The following is an 8,824-nucleotide window of genomic DNA, read 5'->3' as shown; positions in this document are numbered from 1 at the left end:
TTTTTTTGTTTTCCATTTTTAATAAATTAAAAAAAAAAACTTTTTCACATTGTCATAATGGAGTATTGTGTAGAATTTTGAGGTAAGACATTAAATTAATACAATTTGGAATGGGGCTGTAACATGACAAAATGTGGAAAAAGTGAAGCGCTGTGAATACTTTCCGGATGCACTGTAACATTCATTGGCAACATTAATTGGAAACTTTTCATGTTAGCTTGCTGTTAGCTTGCTGTTAACCTAACAGTTACTTTTTACATAACGTGACTCAGTCCGTTTAAAAATGTTGAACCACCTGAAACAAACATTCAAACGAGATCTATGTTGACTACTTACCCAACGGCGCAGCGCAGACTACTTGTTTCCTTTGGTTAGCTGGTCCGTTGATACCACCATTCTCTGCCAGTCTGTCTTCTTCCTCTTTTGTTTCAACGCTCCAAGGCGTATTACTGCCCTCCACAGGTTGGGCACAAGTGTAAGAAGGCTGGGGGGGGGGCTGGGGTGAGGGAGTGGGAGGCTGTACCTGCTCTTGGATCAGATGGCGCGAGGGGAATCCGTTACCCCCCAGTGTCAGGTTCAAACTCCTGTGACACTTATAAAAACACTTAAGTACAGAAGAGACAGACAACAATATTTAAAGTTTCTCGCAGCGAGGAGAATGAAACAACATACCCAGTGACATGCTGCTCCACTCTGAGTATGCCATTCATGCACCTCTCTTTTTATTTTCTTTAGGAGGTCCCTAATACATGGTTGTGCATCTCTAAGGGGAGGGGGAAGCAAGCAGTTGCACAAGCTGTACTTGTTGTCTGTGTGTGTGTATGTGAGAATAATTACTTTTTGTGCATGTGTTCTTATCTCGGCACATTTTGCATGATGAAACTTCTTCAAGGTTGCTGCTGGCATTTCCAGGCACCTGCAAGATTAGTGGTGTTGGGAGTAGCTGGTCAGCGCCTGGGAATGCTGCATCAAAACACTCAAGGCTATTGTCTAAGCAAAAGGATATAAGGGTGATAACACTATAATGATTGACTTTACATTTTATTCTAACATTAACTAGCGCTATAATTGTATTTACATTTTATTCTAACACCCAGTCCCCTACCAACTCGGGCCACATAGGCCCTTTGCTGTTGGGAGTCAGAGAATTTGCTTGACGACGCCCCACTACTTACGCCACCAAGGGAGTCACCTGCGGAAAAAGAAGGCCAATGGGAAGATATACTGGCGGACATCAGCTTCGACAGTTCTATGTCCGGCTCAATCAGCGGGAGCCAAAAGCAACTGGTCCAGCGTCATCGGCACACCAACTTGCCGTTCGGAAGAGATTCGTCATCCTGGGAGATTCCAATCTGTCCCAGTTCCCACCAAATGACTTCCCAGACCTGCAGGTGGACAGCTTTTTCCGGGGGACACCTTCAGGAATGCCAAAGACCTTCTTGCCAAGGCAATCGTTCCCACAAAGGTGGAAAAACTGGTGTTGTCCTTCGGGATCAACAGAAGAACCCGGAAGCACAAACACCCCACCTTTGCTAACTTGTGACTCTATTGTCAGGAGAAGACAGCATGAACACTTCAGTTCATCCTAACCCCTGACTCCAACCCCGGACCCTAACCCTAACCCTGGTTGTCAACGGGGGATCATCACTTGTGGTTAATACAAAGTCACAAGTCATTGGCTACTTAAAGCCAGCGGCCCTTGTTTTTAAAAGTCAGTCCGTGGTCCCTGCTGCCATTCTACTTGGTGAATAGCCCCATCTAGTGGTCACTTTACTGTACTGCTGTTTCTACTTGCTATGTAAAGCCAACTAGTGGTCACTTTATAGTACTGCTATTCTACTCTACTCTGTTAATAGCACCATCTAGTGGTCACTTTAATGTACCGCTGCTACTCTACTCGGTAAATATCACCATCTAGTGGTCAATTTAATGTACTGCTATTAGTACTTGCTATGCACTGCCAACTAGGGGTCACTGTAATCTACTGCTGTTTCTACTTGGTATGTACCGCCAACTCGTGGTCATCATGCACGTCACATGGCCTACTACAATTTGAGCTTGCAAGTGCAGTAATATCAGAACTGAAAATGACAGATGAGCACAAACTGACAACATGTACATTGTGCAAATGTGGCAAACTAATACATGACTCACGTGGCAAAGAACACTTTCTGGCAGTGTGATCTGGACAATTCTAAATGGGACAGGAAGACAATGGTTGAGAGAAGTTAACAAGGGGCACTTTCTATAATTGTTTTTGCACAGGTAAATGCTTTGTGGTCAACATTCACCCACCAACTGTAAAATACAATTTCAGGTCAAATTCACAATTTCAGCACAAACTATATACTAGCTATGACTGTCCGGCCAGCCTAGATGTTGAACAATGGGTGACTTTTTCTCTCCTAAGACTCCTAACTCTCTTCTAAGTTATGACATATGCACTCACACACATCAACTGATGAGATGATAATTAAACTCATTGAATCCCTGAAAGCAACACATCAAGCTGTTGAGTAACACTATCAAAAACAAGACCAAAAAAAAACGTCCCTTCTTAAATGACTGGGGTCAATATCTGGCCCCATAGTACTACTGCACCTTTGTTTATTTAACTAACTATAAACGTTAGCTAAACCATTTGTTTGCTAGAAGGTTAGCCAAAACACTTGTTAGCCAGAACATTAGCACAGTTCAAATAGGCACTTTTGCAAATTTACCATTGGCTTAGCTCACAATACGTCTGTGGTAATGTTGGTTTAATACGAGAATATTACATGATAGAGATAAAGACATGCTACTCACCAGTGACGAAAGCGCACTGCTGCTGCGACTGCGGACTGCTGCCGTCGGCGGGGTTTGGAAGAAATTCAAAATAAAAGCGCGCGCGCCAAGTGACTGTTACGTGCATCTAAAAATGTACAATAACGTCATACCATTTGTCAACAACATTCCTGCACATGAGGAGCAAATTGCCAGCACATGTCAACAACAACAAAATATAATCATTCACAAAAACAGGACTGGGGCTGCTCTTGGATCAGCTCACCTTGTACAGTATCTACAGTTAATGTCTATAGATACCGTGTTATTAGGAAAATATAGCTAGCCGAAAGCATGTTGATTGTGAGTATGCTCAAAGACAATGTCACTAGAAAAGTCTGATGCAAGACTCCCCTGGTGCACTCTACTTTTATGGCGTTCAATGAAGAGTATACATTTGTGCTAACTCTAGCACCATGTGTTGTGTCTATTTAAAAGTTAAATGATCTGGTTAGATAATTATTTTATATACTATACCTCTGTCTCGTGCTTTTTTAAGTGTGATCTTATGTGACTGAGGAGTACAGACTGAAAATGGTTGCTCAGATGTGCATAAGGGACACTAAAAAGTCACAAGTTCCTGATTTTCCCTTGCACCGCTGTTTTGTTTTTGAGTATGATATCTTGACAGGTGACTACTCAGCGCACCAAGTGTCTGAAATGTGCACATGCAATCATCATGGAGGCATGGGAGTGGGCTCATTTTTGAAAAGTGGTTGTGCTGCAATCTAGTGTTTAAATAGATGTTCTAGTGGTAAAAAAAAGCTGAACAGAACTTACAGTGCCAAGTCACGTTCGTTGCAGCAACCTGAAAACACACACAAAATATTATTTGACAGGGCACCACTTTTGAAGTTTAAACCTCTGTCAGAGCTAGCAAAGTACAACAGAACACGCCGACATTGCTTCAAACAATATGTGTTAGCCTGTTAAACTATTCAATCTGAAACATTTTACACACACACACACACACACACACCCTGAATGTTGAACCTGAATTTGCCAACAAATAGTTTAACGTCTGTCACGATCGGGTTTCACCCCCTCGTGACAGCTCTTAGTTTTCCTCAGTTCCTTGTTCATGCCCTTGTTTTGTATTTCCTTCCTGTGTTGCTCTGTTGTGTTTTCAGTTGATGTCCATTATCTCCCGCACCCGTTTCTCATTATTTGTGATGCCTATTTGGTTCAGGTGCGCGCTCCTTTCTTTGTTGGGTCATTGATGTTGTTTTCTCTGTTGAACATGCTAGTGCGTTCGTCTGCTGCATAGTATCAACAATAAATGCCTTTTTACCTGCTATTGGGTCCTCATCTCTGCATCCTGGGGTCGTGCCGTAAAGCTCCCAAGCCGGAACGTGACAACCTCTCTGTGCTAACCACAAAAAAGAAAAATAATTATCTAACCAGATCATTTAACTTTGAGACAGACACAACATGTGGTGCTAAAGTTAGCTTTCTGCTGCAGAGAATAACTTTTAGCTACACAAACACAACACATGGTGCTTGAGTTAGCTTTCTGCTTGTTTAAAGCATCGGCAGCTTACCGGAGCAAAGGTAGCTTAACACACAGCCAGTGCAATCCTAGCCTCAAGAGGCTGACACTGCACTTCCTGCAAGCCCTCCAAAATGCACGCCAGGTCCTCAACAACCAACCCCGCTGCAAATTAAAACAACCATGGCTGCGGTCACATGATGCACCGTCACCGGTACACGCCCAGTAATTTTATGCCTACCTTTCACATACGCTGCTGATGGCACGACAGACCAGAGCACGCCACCGGAGCGCGCCAACACAGCCTCGACAGGTGAACAGCAAGGAACAATGAGCGCCCCGGTGACGCCAAGACCCATCAATAACCCTGGCACCGCCTCGCAATCGAGCCCCAACAGCTGATGCCAATTCAGGTGGAAGTGCAACAACGCTCAACCTACCAAAAATGCTGCACATGTAATTCATGTGGCAGCAAGAATATCTGTATTCATTAGTACAGTCCAAAAAAGGAAAAGCAAGGCGATGGGGGCAGAAGGCATACCATGGAGCAGTCCAGAGACAAAAAAACTCCCAAAAACAGCTGGAGGAGGTCGCGGTCCACTGCGCAGTACACTGAAAAAAAATTTGGAGTGCCATTTACTTGAGAAAAGCTAGGTAACAATTTGCACGCACAATTCCCAAGCAACTTTTCCTTGGGAAATATTCTGGTCAAATTTACTTTTTTTGAATGAAAAAGGTACTCTTTGCTAGTAAATTTGACCCCAAAAGACCTTTGAATCTACTTCAAAATCCATATAAATGTACTCGCTTTTCAGGGTTGTTTAACTAGTTTTCCCTGACTTTATTTGGAGCAATTTATAAGTAATATTTACATGATTTAAGCTACCACCTACACCACTTTTCTAATATGATTGTGTAGTATTTTTTTAAGATGGCCTTCTTTGAATGAAATGATCTTAACACATCTTCTACAAAACATTATTTCAAACCAGAACAGCTTCACTGCATTTGTACTAAAGCTGTATTTACTTCCAGATAGCGGTGCACAAAAACACAACACAGCCACAGGTTGAGGCACCTGTGAAATGAATTCAACATTTCATAACTAAACCAAAGACCTGGGATTTATTCCCTTAATTGGGAATCGTATTATTAGAATGATTATTTTTTGACTTCCACTTTCCTCATGCAGGTATGGACTTCCCACACTAGTGTGCCAGTCGCCTCCTTCTGGACGTTTGGTGTCTACAATACAGTGCATCCGGAAAGTATTCACAGCGCTTCACTTTTTCTACATTTTGTCATGTTACAGCCTCATTCCAAACTGAATTAAATTCATCTCTTACCTCAAAATTCTACACAAAATACTCCATTATGACAATGTGAAAAAAGGTTTTTTTGACATGTTTTGAATGTATTAAAAATAGAAAACAAAAAAATCACATTTACATAAGTATTCACAGATCTTTCTACAGCTCAATTGGAGTCCACCTGCAGTAAATTCAGTTGATTGGACATGATTCGGAAATATAATAACTGTCTATATAAGGTCCCACAGTTGACTGTGCATGTCAGAGCACAAACGCCAAGCATGAAGTCAAAAGAACTGTCTGTAGACCTGCGAGACAGGATTGTCTTGAGGCACAAATCTGGGGAAGGATACAGAAACATTTCTGCTGCTTTGAAGGTCCCAATGAGCACAGTGGCCTCCATCCCTACAGTGAAGCATGGTGGTGGCAGCATCATGCTGTGGGGATGTTTTTCAGCAGCAGGAACTGGCAGACTAGTCAGGATAGAAGGAAAAATGAATGCAGCAATATATAGAGATATCCTGGATGAAAATATTGCTGCATTCATTTTTACTTCTATCCTGGCTAGTCGAATAATGGGGGCCACTGTGCTCATTGGGACCTTCAAAGCAGCAGAAATTTTTCTGTATCCTTCCCCAGATTTGTGCCTCAAGACAATCCTGTCTCGCAGGTCTACAGACAGTTCTTTTGACTTCATGCTTGGCGTTTGTGCTCCGACATGCACAGTCAACTGTGGGACCTTATATAGACAGTTATTATATTTCCAAATCATGTCCAATCAACTGAATTTACTGCAGGTGGACTCCAATTAAGCTGTAGAAAGATCTCAAGGATGATCAGTGGAAAAAAGATGCACCTGAGCTCAATTTTGAGCTTCATGGCAAAGGCTGTGAATACTTATGTAAATGTGATTTTTTGTTTTTTATTTTTAATAAATTCAAAAAAGTAAAAAAAAAAACCTTTTTCACATTGTCATAATGGAGTATTTTGAGGTAAGAGATTAAATTAATACAATTGGGAATGAGGCTGTAACTTGACAAAATGTGGAAAAAGTGAAGCGCTGTGAATACTTTCCGGATGCACTGTATGTGCCCTGGGATTGGCTGGCCACCGGTCCAGGGTGTACCCCGCCTCTCGCCCCAAATCAGGCTCCAGCATACCCCCACCCTAGTGAGGATAAGAGACATACAAAATGAATGAATAACTAAACCATGTTGGTGTCATTCAACAGCTGTACTGTAATCTTACCTTGTCTAAGCTGTTGGGACCAAATTCTTGAGCGTCAACATCCTTCAGTATTCTGTTAAATGGATGGAGAATGCTGCACATGTAATTCATGTGGCAGCCAGAATATCTGTATTCATTAGTGCAGTCCAAAAAAGGAAAAGCAAGGCGATGGGGGCAGAAGGCATACCATGGAGCAGTCCAGAGACAAAAGAACTCCCAAAAGCAGCTGGAGGAGGTCGCGGTCCACTGGGCAGTACACTGAAAAAAATTTGGAGTGCCATTTACTTGAGAAAAGCTAGGTAACAATTTGCACGCACAATTCCCAAGCAACTTTTCCTTGGGAAATACTCTGGTCAAATTTACTTTTTTTGAATGAAAAAGGTACTCTTTGCTAGTAAATTTGACCCCAAACTACCTTTGAATCTACTTCAAAATCCATATAAATGTACTCGCTTTTCAGGATTGTTTAACTAGTTTTCCCTGACTTTATTTGGAGCAAATTATAAGTAATATTTACATGATTTAAGCTACCACCTACACCACTTTTCTAATATGATTGTGTAGTATTTTTTTTAAGATGGCCTTCTTTGAATGAAATGATCTTAACACATCTTCTACAAAACATTATTTCAAACCAGAACAGCTTCACTGCATTTGTACTAAAGCTGTATTTACTTCCAGATGGCGGTGCACAAAAACGCAACACAGCCACAGGTTGAGGCACCTGTGAAATTAATTCAACATTTCATAACTAAACCAAAGACCTGGGATTTATTCCCTTAATTGGGAATCGTATTATTAGAATGATTATTTTTGACTTCCACTTTCCTCATGCAGGTATGGACTTCCCACACTAGTGTGCCAGTCGCCTCCTTCTGGAAGTTTGGTGTCTACTATACACTCAGTTGGAGTCCACCTGCAGTAAATTCAGTTGATTGGACATGATTTGGAAATATAATAACTGTCTATATAAGGTCCCACAGTTGACTGTGCATGTCAGAGCACAAACGCCAAGCATGAAGTCAAAAGAACTGTCTGTAGACCAGCGAGACAGGATTGTCTTGAGGCACAAATCTGGAGAAGGATACAGAAACATTTCTGCTGCTTTGAAGGTCCCAATGAGCACAGTGGCCTCCATCCCTACAGTGAAGCATGATGGTGGCAGCATCATGCTGTGGGGATGTTTTTCAGCAGCAGGAACTGGCAGACTAGTCAGGATAGAAGGAAAAATGAATGCAACAATATATAGAGATATCCTGGATGAAAATATTGCTGCATTCATTTTTCCCTTCTATCCTGGCTAGTCGAATAATGGGGGCCACTGTGCTCATTGGGACCTTCAAAGCAGCAGAAATGTTTCTGCATCCTTCCCCAGATTTGTGCCTCAAGACAATCCTGTCTCGCAGGTCTACAGACAGTTCTTTTGACTTCATGCTTGGCGTTTGTGCTCTGACATGCACAGTCTTACTGCAGGTGGACTCCAATTGAGCTGTAGAAAGATCTCAAGGATGATCAGTGGAAAAAAGATGCACCTGAGCTCAATTTTGAGCTTCATGGCAAAGGCTGTGAATACTTATGTAAATGTGATTTTTTTGTTTTCTATTTTTAATAAATTCAAAAAAGTAAAAAAAAAACTTTTTCACATTGTCATAATGGAGTATTTTGTGTAGAATTTTGAGCTAAGAGATTAAATTAATACAATTGGGAATGAGGCTGTAACATGACAAAATGTGGAAAAAGTGAAGCGCTGTGAATACTTTCCGGATGTACTGTATGTGCCCTGGGATTGGCTGGCCACCGGTCCAGGGTGTACCCCGCCTCTCGCCCCAAATCAGGCTCCAGCATACCCCCACCCTAGTGAGGATAAGAGACATAGAAAATGAATGAATAACTAAACCATGTTGGTGTCATTCAACAGCTGTACTGTAATCTTACCTTGTCTAAGCTGTTGGGACCAAATTCTTGAGCGTCAACA

The 8,824-nt window shown here is 41.8% G+C and overlaps 2 long non-coding RNA genes across 8 annotated transcripts; both read right to left on the bottom strand.

The window, feature by feature from the left end:
• Positions 1-633: 633 nt before the first annotated feature.
• Positions 634-4,909, bottom strand: LOC144901939 (uncharacterized). Of its 7 annotated transcripts, none has more exons than XR_013630127.1 (6): positions 4,554-4,840; positions 4,365-4,477; positions 4,115-4,192; positions 2,806-3,631; positions 2,155-2,194; positions 634-916 (listed from the first exon to the last, which is right to left on the bottom strand). It is a non-coding gene; the product is annotated as an uncharacterized LOC144901939 (long non-coding RNA). The 7 variants fall into 7 exon arrangements; XR_013630121.1 differs by lacking the exons at positions 4,365-4,477; positions 4,554-4,840 and adding an exon at positions 1,176-1,192 and having other exon boundaries at positions 2,806-2,843; positions 3,604-3,631; positions 4,115-4,356; XR_013630126.1 differs by lacking the exon at positions 634-916 and having other exon boundaries at positions 1,936-2,194; positions 2,806-2,911; positions 3,604-3,631.
• Positions 4,910-6,489: 1,580 nt separating this feature from the next.
• LOC144901926 (uncharacterized) lies at positions 6,490-7,067 on the bottom strand. The gene is made up of 3 exons (XR_013630102.1): positions 7,037-7,067; positions 6,871-6,922; positions 6,490-6,789 (listed from the first exon to the last, which is right to left on the bottom strand). It is a non-coding gene; the product is annotated as an uncharacterized LOC144901926 (long non-coding RNA).
• Positions 7,068-8,824: the final 1,757 nt, after the last annotated feature.

This window comes from Doryrhamphus excisus, linkage group LG17 (assembly GCF_037039965.1).
Source record: "Doryrhamphus excisus strain RoL-2023G ecotype Guam linkage group LG17, RoL_Dexc_Guam_v1.1, whole genome shotgun sequence".
In the NCBI taxonomy this organism is placed as follows: Eukaryota; Metazoa; Chordata; class Actinopteri; order Syngnathiformes; family Syngnathidae; genus Doryrhamphus; species Doryrhamphus excisus.
The sequence above is the reverse complement of the archived record's forward strand: the minus strand, read 5'-3'. Positions and strand labels throughout refer to the sequence as shown.